At 37.4% G+C, this 23934-nt stretch overlaps 1 long non-coding RNA gene across 3 annotated transcripts; it reads left to right on the top strand.

Annotated features, from left to right (window-relative positions):
* Nucleotides 1-610: 610 nt before the first annotated feature.
* On the top strand, nucleotides 611-23828 carry LOC115341692. Of its 3 annotated transcripts, none has more exons than XR_003923490.1 (6): nucleotides 611-1761; nucleotides 11627-11725; nucleotides 12875-13321; nucleotides 14235-14322; nucleotides 19239-20088; nucleotides 21782-23828. It is a non-coding gene; the product is annotated as an uncharacterized LOC115341692 (long non-coding RNA). The 3 variants fall into 3 exon arrangements; XR_003923491.1 differs by lacking the exons at nucleotides 611-1761; nucleotides 11627-11725 and adding an exon at nucleotides 8300-8426 and having other exon boundaries at nucleotides 19239-19265; nucleotides 20026-20088; XR_003923489.1 differs by lacking the exons at nucleotides 611-1761; nucleotides 11627-11725 and adding an exon at nucleotides 8300-8426.
* The last annotated feature ends 106 nt before the right edge of the window (nucleotides 23829-23934 follow it).

Genomic DNA, 23934 nt, shown 5'->3' on the forward strand with positions numbered 1-23934 from the left:
AAACATTATTTTGCTGTAGTATCATTGTCCATAAATCAAATAGCAAGAAAATATCTCATTCGAATTACAGCAAGGTAATAAGGAACAAAATCATCACAATGTCAGATCTTGAGTTTCCTTCCGGTTGTGTGTGTAGCGTTGCTCAGCCTCTTGAAAGAACTGCTATATGATATAACATAAACCAGCCTCAAGACTGCAGCAATTACAGCCTAGGTATTTGACATACACCATGTGAATTAAAAAAAAAAAAAAAAAAAAATCTGTTCAATTTAATTCATGTTAAAGCAATAGAAAGCAGAAGGGCGAAACACTGGGCAATAGGGACATTTCTGTAAATACAGCTCTGTTAGAAGAAACAACTTGAAACCACTTGTGTAGCTCAAGGTCCCAGAATCAATGAGAGTTCTGTCATGGGTCAAAGTCCGTTTGTGGCTTCTGCTCTCATCAGCCTCTGCAAACTGGTCATACAATTCACAATGAGTTTGGTCATCTAATTTTATCTGTTATACTGAATGGAAATGTCTAGCTGGGACATCAATCCCTCCAAACCCCATACCGTACTCTTCTAATTCATCCCCCAGTTATAGCAATTAGGACAGAAGATAATATAACATGGAAAGCTTTAAAAAGAATGAGTAGTACTGTGTGCAGCAAAACTAATGATGTCTGGTTTCCCTCCTGTCTCTTGATGTCTAAGAAAAGGTGATCTCATTAGCCTCTTTCACAACAAATAATAATAGGGTGTCTCTTCTCCATCCACTTGCCAGTTCTCATAAAATTATAAAAACTGCTTATCTTTAGGGTCTTTACCGCTCTAAAATGATGTTCAAGAATTACTGTGAGTTGGACAGACAGACTGACATGGGAGACGATTGCATTCACTCATTTTTGGAAATTTACTCAATTACCTAGAAAACCAGGCTACAAATTGCCATCTCTCCTTATTTTGATATGTTAATTCTGAGAATTCCTAGCCAGCTTACTGTAGAAGAGAGAGATCTGGACACACTCTTTTCCAGTCTCTTTATTGTGGACTTCCACATTTTTCTCCCCGTAGGTGAAACTCTGGTTACATCAGGCGGTTACAAGGAATAGCACAAAGGTTGCTCTTGCCTGCTTGCCATGCCCCTGAACTACAACAAAGAATTACAATTGAGAAGTGGGAATCCTTCTGCGGCTTTTTCACAGCTGCTAACATAAACAAAAATTGCAGCTTCTAGCCAGAGGTACGTGTAGATCAGCAGCTGTTCTTGACCAGTCGCCCTTTAGTGGCACATCCCCTGCTTAGACCCTTGTCCATGTCAGCTTAAACACTTTGTAGCTTGCGGGGATCTCAAGAAAAAATTCTGTAACAGACTTGTGTGTGTATGTGCAGGTCTAATGCCGTGAGGGTTTAAGAGAACGTTATCATAAAAACCAAGCACAGTATAGGTTGTTCATTATCACAATGATACTAACAAGATGAGAGTAGTTATTTGGAGGAAACAAAGCCCTGTAACTTGTAAAGGTCCTGGTAATTTTTGTGACGTTGCCACAGTCCATCCCTTTGAGCTTGGGCATAGCCTGCAAAACGCCCATTAAGAGCTGGTGTGGAAGTGAACTGTTGCATGATGATTCTGTAACATGCTTAAACGTTAGTAAAAAACATACCTATGGGAACCTGTTACTTGATGCAACTTACATATTGGGGATTTGCCTGGCTGCAGGTAGCAGCTCCAGGTGAGTGCAAAAAAGGTCACAGAAGAGGAGGTTACAAACAAGGTAATAATCTTTTTTCCCCCCTATTTTCCAGTGTATAACAACTAAATAGTCTTACCTTGTTAGTACTGCCTTGATAATAATCTATGCAGTTCTTGTTTTGTATAGTCTTGTTGCATTCTATTATCACTGCGTGTCACAACAACAAATAACAGAATAACAAAGAAAGACTTCAGTGAGTTTCAGAAAGTTTGGATGGGGATAGAGCTCAGTATCTCCAAGATAAAACCTATCCCTGATTCCAGTAACTTATAGTATTGGGAGAACAGCAGTTTTAAAAAAAACACATTTCCCTAAGCCATTTCTATTCTATGTGAATATTAAAGGGAAACTCTTCAGTTATTTCTTCCTATTTCTTCCTGCCATATCATTTTGTGGTTGGGGCCATTGGGCAACTTTTCATACTCTTTAAAGTGCCATACTTTCAGTGACATTTCGTAAATGCTTAAGTGCATTCAGACCTTGAAGACCAGAGAGTGAATGAGCTATCTTTAAATACGGTAACGATTTGAACTCTCATTGCCGGGCGTTAGGAACCTAATTTTGAGGTGATGGTGAGCACCTCCTGCGAAGTGCTGCACACCTCCTGCTCCTAATGAAATTAATGACATCTAAGAATGTTTAGCACGTCACAAGAATAAGTTCTTATTTACCACCCAAGCAGATACCAGAGTGGGTCATAATTATTCAATTTAAGCCCTCGTTTGTCATTCCTATTAACTTTAGCACCATCAGGAAGATGTCCTGTATCAATTATGTATCTATTTTTCCTTATGCTGCCACATGGGTAAAATTACAGCTCAGAATGCAACTGCCTATGTGTAAATGGCTTTTCTTAGTCAGCATCAAGATGTATTGATCCGTGATGCACTTTATAAATTATATATGTTAATGTTTCAGTCATTAAATTGGTTTAATACCTGACAAGATAATTCTCTTTTTAACTAAAAGATATGTACAGTATTAAAAAAAGCTAAACAAGGAGTAAAATATCTAGCATTTTAACATTTAAAGTACAATAAAACCAACTCAAAATTATACTTACAGAAAAAAAACAGTAAAAAATGATTGTATAACTTAATTATAGCAAATTTCCTAGAATTAATTTGCCTGATATGAAACACTTCACAATGATCAGACTCCATATTCTGCATGCAATATTAAGCAGGAAAATTCAGCAAAGAGTGATTTTACTATTGCAAGCCACATTCACTCCAGTTTACAGTGTTGCACTTCTGATTAAAGCCACAGAAGCAAACAGATTTAGTAGGATTTAAAACTGTGTAACTGGGAGAATGTGATGGGTTGATGCTGGCTGGTTGCCAGGTGCCCACCAAAGCCGCTCTATCACTCCCCCTCCTCAACTGGACAGGGGAGAGAAAATATAACAAAGAGCTCGTGGGTCGAGATAAGGACAGGAGAGATATCACTCATCACTTACCGTCACGGGCAAAACAGACTCAACTTGGGGAAAATTAACTCACTTTATTACAAATCAACCAGAGTAGAGTAATGAGAAATAAAACCAAATCTCAGAACACCTTCCCTCCACCCCTCCCTTCTTCCCGGGCACAACTTTACTCCTGGATTCTCTACCAACCCCCCCAGCGGCACAGGGGGATGGGGATGGGGTTTACGGTCAGTTCATCACACGTTGTTTTCTGCCGCTTCATCCTCCTCAGGGGGAGGACTCATCACACTCTTCCCCTGCTCCAGCGTGGGGTCCCACCCACGGGAGACAGTCCTCCACGAACTTCTCCAACGTGGGCCCTTCCCACGGGCTGCAGTTCTTCACGAACTGCTCCAGCATGGGTCCTTTCCACGGTGTGCAGTCCTTCAGGCACAGACTGCTCCAGCGTGGGTCCCCCATGGGGTCACAAGTCCTGCCAGAAAACCTGCTCCGTGGGCTCCTCTCTCCACAGACCCGCAGGTCCTGCCAGGAGCCTGCTCCAGCGCAGGGCTCCCACGGGGTCACAGCCTCCTTCGGGAACCCACCTGCTCCGGCGTGGGGTCCTCCCCGGGCTGCAGGTGGAGATCTGCTCCACCGTGGACTCCCTGTGCTGCAGGGGGACAGCCTGCCTCACCATGGTCTTCCCCACGGGCTGCAGGGGAATCTCTGCTCCGGTGCCTGGGGCACATCCTCCCCTCCTTCTTCACTGACCTTGGTGTCCGCAGGGTTGTTTCTCTTACATGTTCTCACTCCTCTCTCCGGCTGCCGAATCCCGCCTGTCCCAACTTTCTTTCCTTCTTAAAAATGTTATCACAGAGGCGTTACCACTACCACTATTGCTGGTTGGCTCGGCCTTGGCCGGCGGCGGGTCCGTCTTAGAGCCGGCTGGTATTGGCTCTCTCTCTCGAACACAGGGGAAGCTCCCAGCAGCTTCTTACAGAAGCCACCCCTGTAACCCCCCCCCGCTACCAAAACCTTGCCAGCAAAACCAATACAGAGAAGAATTTTAATACCTTCACTTTTGTTGGTGTATCATGAAAAATGGTTATTTCAAAGGTAGAACTAATGGTTACTATGATTCGTATTATTGAAGAAATCTTCTTACTATGAAAGAAGCACTTTTTCTATTCTAAATATTCTCCTTTTTTCTTTGACTAGCAGCAACAAAAGGCAATAAAGAATTCAGGTTTCTTTGTTTTGTTTTGTTTTGTTTAAAGATACAATGTCAGATCATAAGTGTGCCTGCCTTTCTTCTGAATTCATAATCTCCTACTACGTTTCATTACACATGGAATGCTCAAATACAGTATCTGGTTAAATGCACTCAACCTTTCAGGAAATTACAAAATCCAATGTTGTGTTTGAATAATAGATATTTTGCTATTTGGTTTGGTGGAATGTAAATATCATGACTCTAAATAAATTAGAAATGATGTAAGGAAAAAGTTGTACATGCATACACTCTTATAGAAAAGCAAGAAATGGACATGTTGGTGTCATTTTAAGCTTGATCTAAAAAAGTTTTCTGTAGCCAAGTACATTTTTCATGGTAAAACTGTAAAGATAGATAGATTACTGCTATTACTTTCTGGTTTTCTTTGTTTTGTTTTGTATTCGATATGTAGTTGACAAGCTGGTGGCTTTTCAAATACAAGAATTTATGGCTGGTAGTAGAACTGCAAGTAATTGGTTTTATTTCTTTTTTTATTCCAGTTCACTGCCTGAACAGAAAAATTAAAAAAACCCAAAACACTGTTGTTTAACCCAGAGCTAAAATTCATTGATTGTGTCACTGAAGGAAAAGAATGAAAACAAATTAACTTATTGATAAATTTTTGTTAGAAACACTTCATTCGGGGGTTTTACATTATTTTTTAAGTTTTCCCTAATTTTGCCATTTAACAAAGCAAAACGTCATTTCAAAGCAATAAAAAAGAAATGTTTTACCTAGAAAATGTCAAAAAACAGACCTTCAGATTTCCCCTTTCAGCCAAAACTATTAAAAGTTATTTCAACCCAAAGGCTGTTTTTTTCAGGGAATGGACTGTTTGTGGAAAAAAGGTCATAAAACACAGACTTACTATTTACTGTGAACTTTTCAAAACTCATTAATTAATTTAGTCTGTGATAGAGGTTTCTCTGGTAAAGTGAAAATTTAAATTTATATCCTCTATTTGGGTTTGAGTCTGTAGCGACAGCTACTACAAATTTGTAGCAAAATTTGCTGTCCCTGTAAGTACCATGAGCTTCAGCAGGGTTTGCTGTGGGCACAGGGATGTTCAGTACAGAATTCTTACTGAAGGACCAAGGCCTGATTTTAAAATTCATGATTCCTCATGTAAGGACCCATGTATAGACATGAAAGTGTCCACAGTTGAGTGTTGTCTTTGGAAAGGAACCTGCAGGGTGTGGTAGCCAATTGGAAAATCCATAGTTATTTGAAGCAAATTGTACATGCTTACCTTGCATCTTTATGCTATGCTGATCAGTTAAGTCTATAATAGGGAAAGCTAACAGTTTTTTAGGCTTTGATCCTCCCAGTAATTGCAAACATGATTAATGTTACACTCCCAAACATGTATTTTGACCCTGGAGGGCCATCCAGAACATCTGCATTAGTTTCAGAATGGTTATGTGTAAACTTACTTGTGTCTTAGACACTGTTTACCTCTATTTTTGTACTGGCAGAGTATTTCATGTTTTACAGTACGACTAATGCACGTAATAAGCTAATAAGGGTTCTGATTATACTTCTGTAACTCTTACTACTTGACATAAAATCTTTCTCCTACCGTGTAAGTAAGATTAATTTGTAATCTTATATGCTTACTTACATCTCCCACAGTGATCAAAGTAGGCTAAACATGTAGAGTCTCAAATATTGGGTGTAAATTGTAAGAATTAAACACTTTTGTCCATGTGCTGCTGCCTCCCATGAACGATACACCTGTATCTAACAGAAAAGATTGCCTTACTTTATCGTTCAGGAAAACACATATGACAAAAAAAAAAAAAAAAAAAAAAAAAAAAGAGGTTTACTAATATCAACTGTAAAGATCAGCTTTTATTACTAGTGGCAATAGGAAATCCTAATAATATTTAGTACTCTGTATTGTGCATGAACTACTGAATTGTTGTCCAAGGAATCTTTACATATTTGACGTGTACAAATATTAACAATTCCATAAGGTAAGTAAGCAAAAGGTAATTCTTGGGATGACATATGCTTATTTGATGGCATTACAAGGTTATAATGAAGACTGTTAGCAATGTGAAGTGTTACTCAGTGTTAGTAAAGAATCAGCCCCAGGGAGGAACACGAAGAGTTGCAGAGGCTCTCTAAAGGCACATTGCAAGATGCGATGCACCTCACCTAAGTTTAATCATCTAAAAATTAAGAATTTATTCTAAGATAGTATTCTAAGCTCCTTTTATAGTTGATAGAGAAAGGCAAGCAACTGTGTCTGGTCTTTACTTACAGTATCTTTCAGTATATTCTTCTTTGCTATTAATATTTGTAATACTTTGCATAAAAGAATAATAGGAAAACAGATGCCAGGATATTTTTATAAGATATTTGTAAAGCTCTGTAGCATCAAAGGTGATTCTTTGAGAGCAAGAAGACATCCTTAAAATACTCATTACTCTGTAAGACATATAAAAGGTCACGGACTGAAAAGTGAAACATGGCCTTACAATTGAAATAGTCTACTGATGTGCTGCAGAGCTGTTTATATCATGTGTCTCAAGTCAACATCCCTTCCGTGTCATGTAATCGCTGTTAGATAGTTGTATGCTCTTGGATGAAGCTTCCGTGCATTTAACACAGTGTGGAAAAGGGAAACGACAATTGTCTTTAATAGGATTAAATTATACATCTAATCCTTTTTGTTCCAGATGTCAATACATAAAAGTCATATCAGAGACTCAAATGCAGAAGCTCATACATAATTTTGATCCCTCATCCTGTGCTGTAGGTTACAGATCTGGAAATTATAGCATGTAAAAGCTTCTAAAAGTGGATTCCTTTCTCATTGCTTTTAAATCCAGTACTGTTAATAGTAAACATTTTACTGAGTTATTTTGGAATACCTTGTGTGAGAACTAAATGAATTGCAAATTGTTTATACAAAATGATGGAGGGAGTTCAGCATTTCATGGCAGGTGAAAAGCATGTCACACATACAGACTTTCCATCTGTGGCTGCATACCTAGACAGTGCCAAACTGAAAACTAGGCAGCATGCAACAGCTGAGAAGACAAAGTGTGATGTGCATTTAATTTCACCAGGAGGACTGTCACATGCCACAAAACTCATCAACTCCTACTGCAAAATAAGTATTTTATATGGGTGTGTATATATATGCATATATGATGTATATACACATATATATTGCTTGTTTGGATATATTGTATTTCTTCATTATAGAGACAATCTTGTGTGACTGTAACAGCTGTACAATTTAGGTATATGGTACTGTGCATGTTTTGCAGGTGCCAAATGACAAAAATCTATATAAAGTCTGTTAATTTTCTAGTGCATAGAAATCCCTTATTGCATGGAGATTACAAAAAAAGGAGCAAATTGAAATCTATGTATCTATTTGTTTTTTAAACCACCAGTCTCTCAATAAGAAATAATAAAAAGACTGTGCTTTTGAAGAGCCTGAAATGCTTTATGCTTTGCTGCTGCAAATTTAGTCAGCAAAAGCAGCTCAACTCATCTAAAACTCATTTCTGAGTTGTGCTGACATTAATGAAACAAACAACGATACTGGTGAAAAACAATGACAGAAAGAAAAAAGTTTTTTATTTTAAGCTTCATTGAAAATAAAAGACAAACCACAAGATTTGTCAAGTGGGAACAATTTGTGATTAGTAGAATTTTAAAAGTCATCAAAATTTGAAATAATCATACTTCAAGTGTTAGTGGATCACAGGTAGGCTACATTTACTGCAACAGATTTAAAAAATTCTGATTTATTACAGCAAGAGATAAAAAATATTCTGAAGGTGACAGAGTGCATGTACCCCCAGTCTTTTGGCCAAAATTGGTGCAACGTGGCTGTGATTTATTTTCTGCTCAGATCTCAGATCCTATGGCTGTCCAGCAATTTGCCACATTAATAATAGAGTAACAACTGTAAAGTAACTAAGAGGCTTTCTGGAGGTCCCTGCTGTACATGCCTGGCAGATGCTTGCAGCAGATCCTGAAAAGGTAGTCTTTTTGCCCTGTCGGGATCATTTTTCTTTGTTTTCAGGCAGGCAGTCCACACAGATGGGTAGTTCATTTCTCCAGTGAAAGCTGCCGCTGGTGACATGAAGAGTCCTTCACCAGCTGAAGGACCTGAAAAGGAAAAAGGGCAGAAGGCTCTTCATTTTTCAAGAGTAATGCTTGTCTCTGTGCCCAACACTTGGAGAAAAGATGCTGGAAATTTTGTCAGTAAAGTTCCTGACCAGATCACTTCTTCATGGATAACTGGGAGAGAATAGAGAGGGAGTCCTGAGGAGGAAAAGGAGAGCAAAATGGACTTCAAGGCAAAATAAGCCCATAGGGGAGAATGGGGAGGGAGAGAGATGGGAAGGATTCCCTGCTGGGGTAGGCAAATGCCCAGATGTGAGTATAAAGAAAGACAGACCGTTCAGAAGTCCAGCTTAATGAGGTCACCTAGAACCTCTTATATTGTAAAGTACATCTGCCAGCTTTCAGAAGAAAAAAGGAAGGAGTTGTGTGCAAATATTTTGTTGTTATCACAGAATTTATAAAGCCTACTCTTTTCCTTGCTTTGGTGATGTAAAATGTATTTCATAGCTTCTCCTAAACCCAATCCGCCTTACCTGGATTAAAAATATGCCCTTCTGATTTTGCATTTATGGCAATGTAATTAGTGCGAAAGTGTACCTCCCCCTTTTCCTCTTAGTTTCTGCAGGCCTTGGGTAAATATAGTTGTGTTCTCATTTTCTTTTTTTATGTATCAGGAGGAAACAATACCATGCACCCACTTTGTGAAAAACTGTCATGTAACATTATGTGAAAGATGCTTATCTTCTGACAATCCAAATGAAGTCATTGAAAAAGGACTACCTTCATGAAATAAAAATTCTCACCTAGTTTATCTAATTGGGTATGCAAACTCCATTTTATCAGTAACAAGAATTGTCATCTAATGGTGTTCACACTAGTTGCCCTAAGGATGAAATGGCAATCAGAGACATTGTTCATTCTGTTCAGGCTTCTGAGTTGTCATGCAAATCAGTATACAGATATAGTCAGAGGATGAAACAAATAATCTCAGTGATGAAATGAAACATGAAACTCTCATTTGAACCTTTTGGTGTTGCTTTACTGAGCTTCATTGCCTAAACAACAGTATGCATATTATTACCATAAGTATTTGACATTGTCTTGGTTTTGTAATGCTCTGGTAGGGAGTTTGCTGTGACCTTATTGTGTCTTTATATTTAAAGACTTGAACAATAGTTTTGTCTTCACTGCAGCCATTCCGTAACTATGTCTCTCAGAAAAATTTCCAAACTTACTGTTTAGAATGGGGCGGTTAATATAGGTCTTTAAAGGAAGTTCTGTTATTGCTTCAGTTGCTGTACATTTTTATACACAGTGTACCTATACATGCATATATGTATAATTTATATATGTATATCTATCTATGATTTAAATACGCATTTACATTTGTATACATGGAAAAGTTTCAGAAAGGTCAGGTTTTTATGTTTATCTTCTTCCCATTCCTTTTCCAGGAAGACTTTCACTCCTTAAAAAAATTCTAAACTAAATTTTCAGCTCTTGATGCACAAAAAAAGGAATACTTATAAGTTCCCTTTTTGTAGATGAGAATAGCTAAGCAGATAATGAGGGGTGAAATCTGCAAATATTTATTTAAATGAAACATTGAATTTTCCATGGCAATATTCTAACTCATTTTGTGCTCACTTTGCAAGAATATTCTAGGAAATTAATTTACAGAGAGGCTGCTTAAAATATGTATTGTTACTGAATAGTGGATGATACCAGTGGAAGTCATACTTGGAGTTCTAATATGCAATTATTGAAAATGAACAATAAGCTATTAGTTCTAAGCTCTGCTCTGCCCTGCAGAGAACAAAAAAGAAAATGTGACTGCTGCTTATATGCTAGCTGCAATACTTTACCTGTAATCTCCTGCTCCTCTTTTCCAGTCATATATAGTCACACATCATCATCATGATGAAATACATAGTCTGTTCCTACAAACTTTTTGTGCATTCGCAACTTAATGCAAAGTCAAAATGGTCTTACAATATGACCAAACATGGGCAGAAATATTTGTAGAATGGGAAATTTATGAAGCCAGACTTTTGGGGCAAGACTTGTATTCACATAGACGATAAAGTGCATCAAACAAAAGACCTATTTCTGTTTGTTACTACAGATAATAAAAGACCAAAATCAAATTAATCTTCACTGTGTCCTGTTATTCCGTACTTCTTGTAAACTGCTCACTACACTATTACCAAGTATATTTGCAGACAGAATTTGGCTAATGTTAGTGAATAAATAAATAGTATTATTATGTTATGAATTATTAAACTAATCTTAGCCTTCTATCCAGAGGTGTACCATGTCGTGTGTGTGAGACTCACGCTGTTGATGCTTGCTTCGTGAACGCCCAAACCCAGGCCCATGGGTCTTAGCTGTATGCAGCAGAGAACCATAGTTCCTCAGGTGCTCTGTAGCCGGCACGTCGCCTGGTTGGGTCACCGGTCAGCAAATACAAGTGGCTGTACACCAAAGGATGAGTTGTCATGGGAAGATTTGTGCTCAAAGGGCTCCAGCAAGGAGGCAGGCTACGTAGGTCCGAGGTATATTATGGCCTCTTGCTCACCTTGAGTGACCCAGTGTGCCATTGCCTCTCGCAGCAGAAAGGAAGATGCTTTTTCACAACTGTTCAAAAAGAAAGGGAGCTATATTCAGCAAATAAATTATTAACTCTGAATTATTCCCTCAGCTCTATGGCACAGTCATTGCTGCCCCAGTTTTCTGTCTTGCATATCAAGCATAAAATATTCCTGTCCTCAAAGCCTTTTCTGATAGAAATTGGTGAGATGGCTGAAGTCAGAATTGGGCCTTACGAGGTAGCATCTTTTGGCAAAGAATATATGATTTTGCAATTTTATTTTTTTCAAGATCTTGTTCTGTTCCTCTTGAATTGAAAGGGAGACTTGCCCGTGATGTAAAGGCGGGGAAGAATGGCCCTGCGGTTTCTCTGACATGGAAGGATCTACTTAGATGCATACATCAACAGCAAAGCATTCACACTTGGTACAGACGTGGTACACTGGTCTCAATAGAAACTTTCAGCCCTTTTAGCTGCTTGCTTACAGGAGTTTGATATAACTCAGCAGTGTGACTTTTCACAGAGGTCAAAGGGCTGAACAGAAACCTGTAAGACACCTACATCAACCAATGCAGAGATTTTACTGGCTAATACACTGTAATGCTGAGCCTTGCTTACATAAGTGAGTATTTTTATTGAACTAAGAGTAATTTTACAAAGTAACCCAGATGCTTTCAGGATAAATTAAACTTCATACTGTCTTGACTCATATCACTTGTCCCAGCTCATTCATAGTAGAAATCTGTCAGGGCAAAAAGTACTTTGCTCTTTTATTACATATCTGTTCAACAATAGAGCTCATTATCTCTGTCTTGCAAAATACGGAGAATGAAATAAAAAAGGAACATGATCTTCTGAAAATAGGACAGTAAAGCAGGGTCAGAAGTTAGATTTGACTCAGTATCTTCTGAGTCCCAAATCAGTTACCCTCTGCTAGACAGTATGTGTTTCCAGAGTGTCTGCTTGTACATCTATCTGTACAGATATATCCCTGTATAGGTACCTCTCTGTATAACTCTTTTTAGAAGTGAAACAGGTGTTTTTCTAATGAACATTACCAGATCGGAGTTGATATGTAGATTCAGTAATATTCTTTTATTGAGAACTATATTAACACTGTTTGTTAGTGGTTAGGAGCACAGAGATCAGAGAATAAAGTAGATGTATGAAATATTTTGGAGGAAAAGCTGTTTGGTTTTGCAGACACCTAAACGCATATATCTGCCTGGATAAATGTATTTTGTATGGAACTTTTTCAGTATAACAGGGGAAAACCTCACTTTATTAACAAAAAGCGTTGGCTGAAAATGTAGTCAAAATGTCAGTCTATTAGGGTAGTTAAAAATCTATCCACTGCAGAAATTTTCTGAAATTTATTAATTCTGAGGAACACAAGAATATTAAGACACTGCCAAGGACTAAGTCACAGAGTACATATTTTTAAGTCAGCTATGGAGTAAGATGTTTTGACTGGATGTTTTCCTGTGTAAGACTTAGTATTCAGTAATTACTAAAAGAAAAAGAACATTTTACTTTGGGAATTTCTTTCGTGTTTCTATGAACATAAAATCTTAGTCTAGAATTCTAATTAACTTCCAATGATTATTTCTCTTCTCTATAAATTTAAATAGTAATGTAAATATTTAATATAATTTAATAAAATAGTTTAATGTAAATATAAATTCATATTTTACATTTATAAGATAGGGTTTGAAAGTCTGCAATATGCTGATGCTGATGGTTAATTATAATCATCGTTTTGTTTGACTAGGAAAGTATATATGGGATGATCTACCTGCAAAAGCATCTTAAATTGGCTGGTCAATGGCTGCTCTGTGCAGAGACACATATTATACCATACTGATAACTGATACTAGACCTGAGCGAAAGAGTCATCTGTCAGACGGCCTTGGCTCCAAATGCTTCCTGAGCAATTCAGAAGACGAGGGAAATGGTTCCAAATCTTCATTCCCCATAGTGACGTCTTCCACTCCCGTGGCAAAGCAGATGGAGGTACCAGCTACATCACGTGCTGAGGAGCGAGCCTGTTCCCTCGGTGCAGTCTGTGCAAGTCTCATCAGATGCCGTTCTTCTGGAGGTCAGGAGATGGAAAATGACAGAGAAGCAGAAACTTCCCGTTGACTGGAACTTCCTCAGTGAATTAGCATGGAGAACAACCAATTTAAATAAGATGCCATAGATATGTAAGCTACTAAAGGTCAGTATATACCCGAATTTAGCCTTGATACTGATCCCCTTATGTCCTTCCTGCTGGCTCGTATGGTCATCCCTCAGCCTATTTGGAAAGTCATTCAACCTAAATGCTCTCTATTACACGAGGTGCAAAGCAGGTTTGAACTTGGCTCTTGGCAAATACATTAGTAAATTCTCAGGAAAAATGCCACTGCATAGCCAAGTATCACTATACCTTTTTAAGATCCTTTTTTAAGCTTTTTGTGTATTCATTCTTCTGCTATTATCCTATTTCTCTTTATCTGGATTTCACTGATTATTTTTTTTTTGTCATTTCAAGCAAGGCAGAAGCAGAACAAGAAGAAAATTCACTCAAGGCTCAGGCTTGAACTCATTTTGCAGTTAGGGATTTATTGCAAGGATTTTGGATTTATCCAGCTTGGCACTGAACACGTAAATGTCTCTAGCCCTATTTTTTCCTAGTAGTGTGACAAACAAAAATGCTCCCCCAAAATAAAAACTGAGGTATTCAAGGTTGCTGCTGTGTTTTCCCACAACTCTGCTCTGTGACTTACCTTTTGGCCGGCAAAATCCTCTTTGTTTCTCTGTGAGTTTAAGATCCTTTGTAAGTGAAGGGCCTCAATGGGTTTAGTTGCCTCAATTAGTTCCCAGGTAGCCAATGGTCTCCTGAGCTGTTTCTGTACCCTCTCTGGGCGTTAAGCTCCCCAAATATGTGACATGACCTGGAAGTTATAAAAGGCCTCTTCACTAGCTGTGGGTTAAATACTACCCAAAGGTTTAGATTAAGGTTCTGAAATAACCTAAAGAGTACAGTTGCATAATCCAGAAGAGAAGACTTATTTGCTAAGATTTTTATGCTGGTTTTCTTGTTTGTAAAAAACTAATTTGGGGACCAATTGTCTTCCCAGATATTCCAGGATAAACTGACCTTAGAGGAATCAAACAGAGATCAATAACTGAGACAAGAATTGGCTCTTATTCTCCTGTTTGAATATATTCCTGTTGGTGAGTATGTGACTTTGCAGGATTTTTTGGTAGTGCTTTAGTACAGATAAGTCCTTTGACTAACAACAGAGGGGGGCTTATTGGTTATGGATAGTGTTAGGGTGTATTTTCCTAATGCAGTGAGCAAAAGCAAATTCAGACATGATCTGACCAACCAGTCTAGAAAGTGTGTAGATGAATGCTTGGTGAAATGGGGAAAATATTACCCCTGCATGTTGTGAAGCAGATCTGTAGAAGCTACTGCAAATGGAGCAGTTCCTAGGAGATATAGCTCTGTTATCTGTGTTTAGGGAATGCCAGTGAATGTCAGCAGTCTCTCTCCCAAAGAGATCTGAGTGAGAATCAATTTTCCCACCCCCAAAGTTGCAATTTTTTTGGAAATGAAGCAATAAAATAAAATTATGATCTTGCAGCAACTTGTAAGGCATTTTTTTAGAGATTTGCAAGCTTTATCTTCCTTCCTTGTTCTACCCATGTTATATACCCATGGTCAAGTCATTTGTTTGCATGTGGAAGAGTCTGGCCCTCAGTTCTTCTGACTCAAGTCAGGAATTTGAATCTGAATGTTCTGACAACCTGGGGCTGCTGCAGTTGTTAACTGCAAATTCTAACTATTGAATTAGATCGGCTTTTGAATCAGATCAGCTTTTGAATCCTCCTTTTCCCTGAGCACTGTAACCAGAAACCTCTAAAGTCAGTCTTTAGTCATCCCGGCCAAATGAGAGTTACCCAAAGTGCGATGCTCCAACAGAAAGTCTTGTCAAGTAATGATAGCCCAACTATTACAGACCCACCTTGTCTTAAGCAGATCCCACATAAAGCCTGGATGAATTTCTCACTTGAGGTACTTTTCAGTGCAAAGCTACTAAGCTTCACTCATGTTCTTTTCAACATTCATGCATTCTTCTATTCCACTTATGCGTACAGAGATGCACAGGGGATTTGTGTATTATAAATGCATGAGAAAACACTCCCCCTTCTTAGCCCAGATTCCCTTTTCCTGAGGGTCAGCTTTGGAAATTCCTTTTCCTTCCAAAGTATTCTTTCACAGAGGCATCGATCTGCATTTGGAATAATGCAGGTTTGGATAGAAAGTGACAGACTGCAACTGAAAGTTTACAGATAAGGTAATTCTCATTCTGAAAAAGGAAAAATAAGAGACAATAAAAAAGTAGAAACTATAGAGCAGATATAGGCTATGTAATAGTTATAGAGCGGCAACAGTCAATACACAGAGGGCTCAGATGCACCAGTTTTCTAGTCTTTTTATGATGTCACAAAGATTTAAGATACTAACTTAGCCGCCATAAAGTAATTTTGAAGTCATGTATTTCCTGGCAGCTAATGACTGGACATTGGATCTGAAACCCCGTGAAAGGGCTTGTCATTTTACATCTCCTGTCATTAGCTGCCAAAAAGAGGTTAAAACTGTATTTTAAATCACAGATATCTAAAAATATAGAGGAAAGTAATTACTTTTAAATATTTTGCCTTTATTACCAAATTAAAATTGTGTTCTTCCATTCAAAGCTCTGGCCTGCATCATTGCCTTTGTTTCTTATTATATTACTCTGTGGAAGAAGCAGGCATCATGCTTCTGTCAGTGAAATTCTCTGAACCAGTTCCCCCAAGATTTTAATAGCATCTGATTTACTGCATTTAGTGATCCTCTGCAGGAACAAATGGATGAAGTGCTTTATAGTTTTAACTTAGCTCCTCTTCTCTCTGCCTTTAAAGCTCTAATCCCTTTTTATCTAGGGACACAGACCAACAAACCAACCACAGTTCAGAAGAGATTTTTCCAGGCAAATGAAACCTCTCAGAACTGTTTAAACGAAGACCTTAAATGAAGATGAGGTGAAGATTTTGTACTGTGAAGCAGAGGGCCAAATCCCTAGCACATGGAAAGCAGCATACTACCACTGACTTCATTCAAAGTCAGTAGAATGCTCCTCATTTGTGTTAAATGAGGGTCTGACCCAAGGCTTTCTGTGGAGAACTGTTGGTCTTCCTGTGCATGTTTAAGTTTTGAAGAGTTTCTCTGGAGTGTTTCCTGATAAAGCTAGTGATATTTCCAATGCAATGTTTTCTAGTAGCAGCTGTATTCGTAAACAAGTAAAATCAGCCAAGAACCAATCTGTGGTGGCAAGATGCACACAGTTTTCTCCCTTCACTCAGAAGCTTCATGCAACCAACCTGTTGGGAATAGTCCCTTGGGCAGACTGTTCCATGAATGCTGCTTGGGCACCATGTAGGACTGTCCTGGTTGGCAGAAGTCAAAGCTGGTTTAGGGACCATGCTAAGAATTCAATAGTATGAGTGGCTGCATAGAAGAGCTTTTGTCTGTGACCTTTTTAGGAGTTGCTTCTAGATCTGGTGCATTTCATTGTTGTGTAGGAATTCAGTTTAATTGGTGAAGTGATTTTTTAGCCTTAAAATTGATACTTGTGCAAACTGGGTCCCATTGATTTCAGAATCATTCAAGAAGTTTGGTGTCTCTTGCACTGAACTGCTTTGAAGGTTGAGCTACTTAAAGTTACATTAAATTAATGATTCTGATTAATAAGTTCTGTACTGTCTTCTGATAAAAGTTTTTTTCTGGAAAATCAAGAAGATCCTACAGGCACTACACAAACTGAGTTTATAAGTCTTCTTAAAGTCTTTGTTGCTCACTATGTATTCCCACTGTTATGTTAATAATGCAGCCCTTCAGTTAACACGAAAGTTATATTCAAAGTTCTGTGCAAAAATGGTGAGCCTTGATCTGTATACTGAAAACCAGCGTGAGAAATCAAATCAGGAAAAATAGTATGCTTTGCAAATACCAGTTTTCATTTCTATATGGCCTGAATATCTGCAGTTTCTGTAAACACTGCAAATTATGTATCAGGAGAAATGATCAGCCACAACAAATGTATGTATTTCAATCCAGAATGCAAAAAACCACACAAACATTGTTAGGTTATGCTGCATAGTAGTTGTTCTTCATGTTAAATATTTCACAGTTCTGTACAAGACCCTGAATTTACCTGCTCAGGGCAGACTACTAAACAAGTTGCTAGATTCTATTTTTCTGACATAATTGCTTTTAGGACATGGTGCTGTAATAAAATGTGCTGTCCTTCCGCAGGCATGCAATCAACTACATATAGGTAACTGCAATCCAACCCATGTGGCAGCAGGTCTGTCAGAAATTTGCTCTCTTTAATGCAAACCTTTACAGAAAAGATGAATGTATTTTTGGTTTTGTATGCTTGCTTGTTTTATTTTGTTGTTGTTGTTTTCCTTTAGCTGAATACATCTCAGTTGCTGGTAGTTTCATTATTAGCTGGCTAATACTGAAATTGTTGCTTTCATTAAGTCACTGTGGAGCTTGACTCCCACTGTTCTTTCAACTTCCATTAGCAACTATTTAATTGAAGCTCTTCATACAGTGTCTGTTACTCTGACTGGGATGTGCTCAGTTTTTGAAAGAAAATTGCAGCTGTTGCATTTGGGCCATTTACATCTGTAGCAGAAGATCACCTACGAGTTATGAGTGAAGTAGTGACACCTGAGGTCTTGTGGTCTTTTATTTATTTATTTATTTATTTATGTAGAAAAATCCAGTTCAGTATGCCAAGAGCTACAGCTGCAAATAATGGGGCTTTTCTAACTTCTCTGCCAGACTAGTCTCAAATTTAGATCCTGAGCACATAACCACCCTATATGTTAATGTTATAATGTTTCCCAAGGTGCTGAAAGTCTTCTACTTCTGCAGTAAAATTCCCCGAACCAATCAATTCTTGATAGTGGGGAGTAGATCGATGTTTCTCTTATACTGGTACCCACCAGGAGTCATAATCTAGGGACCTCTTTTAGCTTTTCTGCACAGTCTGACCCGGCAATTATTTACTGCATGCTGAGCAGAGTATGTTCTGCATACAGTGTAGCCAAAAAAGGCTGGTTAGAGCACTCACTATGGGTGCAGACGATGTAAGTCCAGTTCTTTTTCACCCTTCCCCTCACCTTGACAGCGTTTGAATGCATCTTTTCCAAAAGAGTGATTTAACCATGAGACTCTCTTTGGGTCTGCCTCTCAGTTTTCTTAAATCTATTTCACTTGTACAGCAAACCTTTTATCTGAGACAGGAATACTTCTTTCACCTGTCTAAGCTCTAAAACCTAGAGTCAATCTCTTGTCTGACTATGTTTTAAGAATTCATTCAAGGAGAAACATTTTCCACAGGGCAAGGAAGGCATATATCCATACTGTTTGCTTTTGGGTGGGTAGAGATACCAGCTTAGATTTATCTGACCAACAAGGGATTTGAATGCATCTCAGGTGAAAAGGAGCTATTGGATTACTCAGTCATTGGATAAAGGGAGGAAAATGCAATGCCACAAAGGACCTCTGAGAAATGGCTGGCTTATATGTGTTTTTAGAATTTTGTCATTGCTTGTTTGTGAATCCTGATCGGCTGCTCTCTTCAGTCCTTATTAATGCAATAAGAATATAGTGATCACCCGTAAAACACCATGAATGAAAGGGAAAGAGGTTCTGCTGAATAGCTGATAGCAGAACACATACACACACTGATAGCTGCTGTGTGTGAGCACTGCTCTAAAAGCATTAAGAGATGTATTGGTGGCTAAGAGATGTATTGGTAGATGGAGAGTGCATTTAATACTGTCAAAACAGACAGGGATACCAATTGTCCCATACATTTTCTTGTGAATTCCTCAGCACCCCTATGTTAGAATCATTGGGAGATTACTTCATGTTTTTATTATGTAGGCATTATATAAGTAACTTTTGCCAAATAAATGTCTATTTTAATGGATTTTTGGATATCACAAATGTATTAACACTAATATAAGACAGATATTATTGTACTTTTCCTTGACTCTTGCTAAATCTTTGATTTACTTCCTAGGTTACCTGCTCCTTGCCTACTCATATGGTAAGTGTAGTCTTTTGGAAAAATTAAGGAATTGTATCCAATAATCCATTACAGTCTCTGCACCTCACACTGCATTAGAAGAAAAGTCAATAATGTAATGATGAGACCTATTTAACCTTTGATAATATTTCTTCATTGGAGCAGTATCTTCCAAACTTGGTTAGGACCGTTACAAGAGGGAGTTTTCCAAGGCCTGCTGGGACTTCTTGTCTTGAGAATACTTTGATGTCTGATACCGGAATTACACAAATGTCCAACATAATTTCTCTGAGCCCATATAGTATTTTACCTGACCTTCACAGCTGTCTTGCTTTGAATGAATATTGTCCTGAATTGGTTTGGGGTTTGTTTCTTTTCTTTCTTTTTTTTTTTTTTTTTTTTTCCTGGCAATACTGCAGCAGTTGCCCCATGTTAGTTTTAAATGTAAGATATAGTCTGTTCAGTTCAACATTGAATACTACTGTATGTTTTTTCCTGCACATTTTGTCCCTTGGAATGTGAAATCATCATGTGATGTACACTGATGACAGCAATGTTATCTCCAGATTCTCTGGGCAGCCTCTATGTTGTTAGGAAAGTACCTATTTTATGATACTTCCATCAGTCCTCCTCTCTGCTGTCCATAGTTTCCAGCTGTTGCTTGTTATCATGCTCCTTCCTCTACAACTCTACTGTTCTCTCTTGTGAAGAGATATTGTTCTCCCTGTCCCTACTTGTGCACTATTTTTGTATTATGAGACTGCTGCTGTTGCTATTTCAGTTCTGTTTGGCTCATCTTCTGTGTATTGAGGCCACCTGATACAGGACTTCTGCTTTGGGAATGGTAAGTAACATTGCCTGCGCTTGAATCGGAGTGACAGTGTCTCTTCCCAGAAGCAGGCTCCTTTTATATGTGTGACTAGTCTTTCTCTTATTAGTTCTCTTTTGAAGTCCGCATATCTGCAGCATTCAGCAAACCTATCAACTGCTGTCATGAAAGCTTCATTCTTTACCTTTATTCCTAGCATTTTATTATAACAAGTGATCCTGTCTGAAACTGTTTCTTGAAGCAAGTCACAAGGAATAATAGACTACTCCAGCTTTTGAGACATGCTTTCCTGTCACTGTAAACTTAGACACAATAACTAGGAAGGAGCCTTAAAAAATAGTTTGATAATAGTTTGTTTCTTAATTAAAATAGATCTCAGTTAGCAGCTTGCCACTGCCAGTTGTTCTACTTGAATTGGTTTTCCTGACCCAATAATGAGAATCTGTCCCCTAGAAAGTTTGCCTAAGTTATTACCTTTTTGTAATTCGTCTAATAACATATAATATAATATAATATAATATAATATAATATAATATTAACTAAGACAGGAAATCGTGACATTTATTGCACAAAACTGTTTTCTCTGAATGAAATATATTAAAATCCAGGAGGGAAGCTAACTTGTTCTGACACCACCACACAAGAGAACAGCACGTTATATAGCCTGTATGTAATCATATTATCTTATTTAAATCTGGATCATTAACATTCTTTGCATTTTTATAAGCTTCAGAAGATAACCAGCTTATGCTGGTATAGAACATTGTATCTGGAGGAAAATTACTCTCCTGTGAAATGGCAAAACTGATTAATATCCAGTATTGTAGCTTCTGAAAACAACTACATTATGTAGTTAACTATTTTACCCATACCTAAAAAAGGTAGTGATACATATTGAAGAGTTATTATGTAGTTGAAAAATAAGTTTAAGGAAAACTGACTTTTAATCTAAAATTTATTTTTAAGAAAAAAATTGTCAAAGTTATCATCAGGCTCTTTTAAGAAAAATGGAAAAGGAAAGATTAAAATGTCTATTTTTTAAAGATTTTGGTGAATGGTATATATCAAAGCATTTTTTTGAAAAAATGTTAACAAATGCATTTTTCACAAACAATTATTCTTCTAGGTTTGTTTCCCGCTTCTGAATTAAAAAATAGAACCAAACCCATAATGAGATTTTTCAGAAATTACTTTTCCCAGAATGATATTTTTGAATAGACCTAACACTCAAAATTTTAAATAAATGTCTCCTTTTGCAAGCAACACTAGTCCAACCCAGTACCTACTGCACTTGAAGGCAGTATATGACTCATAGAGTCATACAGTAATTTAAGATGGAAGGGATCTCTGAAGGTCATCAAGTCAAATCTTCCTCAAAGTGCGACTAACTTCAAAGTTAGATTAGTTTTTACGGGATACAGCTTTTCCAGAAAGACTTTATACAGGATCTAGACATCTGTGATTATATGCCTAAGTGAGCTTTTTACATGTATGTCGGGGCTCAAAATATGACTTACCACCAGGAAGGAATGTGAAGTTAGCTCTCACAGTTTGGGATGGCTTCCTGTGTCTTCTCCAGTTGTGAAAGAGCTTTCAGTTTGAATCTCTGAAAAGAAAGTTTTGCTGTTCAGTATCCAAATAAACACTCATTTAAGTCCATTTCACATTCCTAAAAATACTAATATTTATTTTTTTTCCTTGGGTTCAGTTATGAAGCTTGCTGCACATGTATGGATGAAAATCATAAATACAAGGATGTCCTTTACATGTTGTGCGAATACTTCATTTTGTCAGATTCTGCATGTGAGCATGATGAAGAAGGGAGAAGGGAAGAAGTAACAGCTGTTGACCAACTTTGCCATTCATGAGGGTTGAATGAGAAGTAGGAGTATGGAGTCAGGGTTGAGTGACTGTCAGGAGCACTGGCACAAAAGAGTGGAGGGAGTACAATCTGGTTCAGACCTTTGCGGTGAGAGATTGGTACTACGTAGTCTTATTCTGAGTGACTCCTGTGGGTGCACTACTCCCCCAGCAATCAACGTTTGCATGCACTCTTATGACTCAAGCCCCCGCAAAATATTCACAGGAAATTTATGTATATACATATAAATAAACAAATGTGCTCTTGAATGTACCCTACAGAAAGATGGAAGACTTTAAGGGTGTCATAGTCTGTGTCTTAATTAGATATTCTCTTCTGAATTTCATCTAAAGATGCAAAAGCAGGTCCCAGAGCATGTCCTATTCATGCTGCAGTTCCTTGACTCATGTTTTCGAAAAGCCTCTAATACCACTTGATTTGTCAGTTGATATACATATGACTGAGGATTTAGTTTGAGGCTCTGAGAACCTGCACATTAGCACATGTCCAAAACTGCCTTTATACACATAAGGATTTTTTTTTATCATTTCATAACTTTTTAAAATTAACAAATATATACATAACTGTAGAGATATTTTGTGAAATGACACGGGAAAGCAGTTACAACAAAAAGGATAAAAAATCCACACACTTAGGCTGCCTTATTTAGTTTGTCAAAAACACTTGAACTGTTGAGTGAATCTAATGGAATTCAATGAATCTGCAAGTACATTTTCAGTCCATTGAAAATGACTGTTAATTCAAGGTTACTTCATAAAACTGAATCATGAGCAAAGATTATTTGGTGAAGATGAAAAAGGCAAAGAAATAAAACAAACAAGCAAATGGGTATTAACAACTTAGAAATTAGAACAAAGGAAAAATGTTAACAGAGGTTTGTGCCAATAAAAAGTATTTTTTTTCTTACAGGGTCTTTCTTTGACTGTCATTGGCCTATCTATCTGTTCACTATGTAGAAAAATTATCTATTGACTTCAATAGCAGTATTTCAATTCATGCAGGCAACCATTTCCACTTGAAAAAATCATAAATATAATTCATGAGTGTTTTCTTAGACAAATGGAATTGCAAAGCTATTCCTTTCTCCATATATTTTTCACCCAAATTCCATTTTAAAGTATTATTTTGAGGTAGCATTAAAATATGAATAAATTTAGTAACTCATAAGCTTTTGTGGTTATATTTTCTTTTACATATATTCTTATGAAAGAAACATTTGTCTTGTTAATTTTTCTTCATTTCTTGCCTTCAATTGGCATGGGAAGCACGAGATGCTTATAAGATTACAATTATCTACTCAGTAAGAAAGGTTATTTATCAAGTATAGAATTACTGAAAACATAAAGGAATTAGTCTCTTTCTCCCCTTTGTTTTCTGTGCCTGTTGTTTCTGTTCCAATTCTCTAGCTAGAACTGAGTTGCTGTCTAGACAACTGTAATTCCATCTTTCTTTTACACAGGTAGTAAGATTAACTATTGATTTGGCCTACCCACAAAACTCCAAAATATAAATGCAAACTGTGTTTGCCAAAAGGAAATGGTGCCTGATTAAGCTCATATCTTTTAATGTTAAACTAGATAATTTTCAAGATAAAGCAAATAGAGTAAGTTTATTGTAAGTTTACATACTCTACTTACTGTATAGCAAGTCTATTACATGGCAATTCTACTGGAATTTATATGCTTACACTTCAGTAAGTCATCTGAAATGGTATCACTTGGAAACCTTTTAGTTTAGCAGCAGAATGTAAATAGTAATGGAGGAATGGTAAAGTGATCACATACTGGCTAAAGAGTGCACACAAAGAGAGCAAGCTAGAGGGAGACTGCCGGTGGAAGTTTCTGGTACTGGTCATAGGAAAAATGTCAGTTAATATTTCCATTTGTTACCTTGGAAAAATAAGTAGAAGTACAAAATTCACTGATAACAATTATATTGAGAAGACATTGTCAATAGATGGAATGCCATATCCAGAAAAA

Source organism: Aquila chrysaetos, chromosome 5 (assembly GCF_900496995.4).
Source record: "Aquila chrysaetos chrysaetos chromosome 5, bAquChr1.4, whole genome shotgun sequence".
Classification (NCBI taxonomy): Eukaryota; Metazoa; Chordata; class Aves; order Accipitriformes; family Accipitridae; genus Aquila; species Aquila chrysaetos.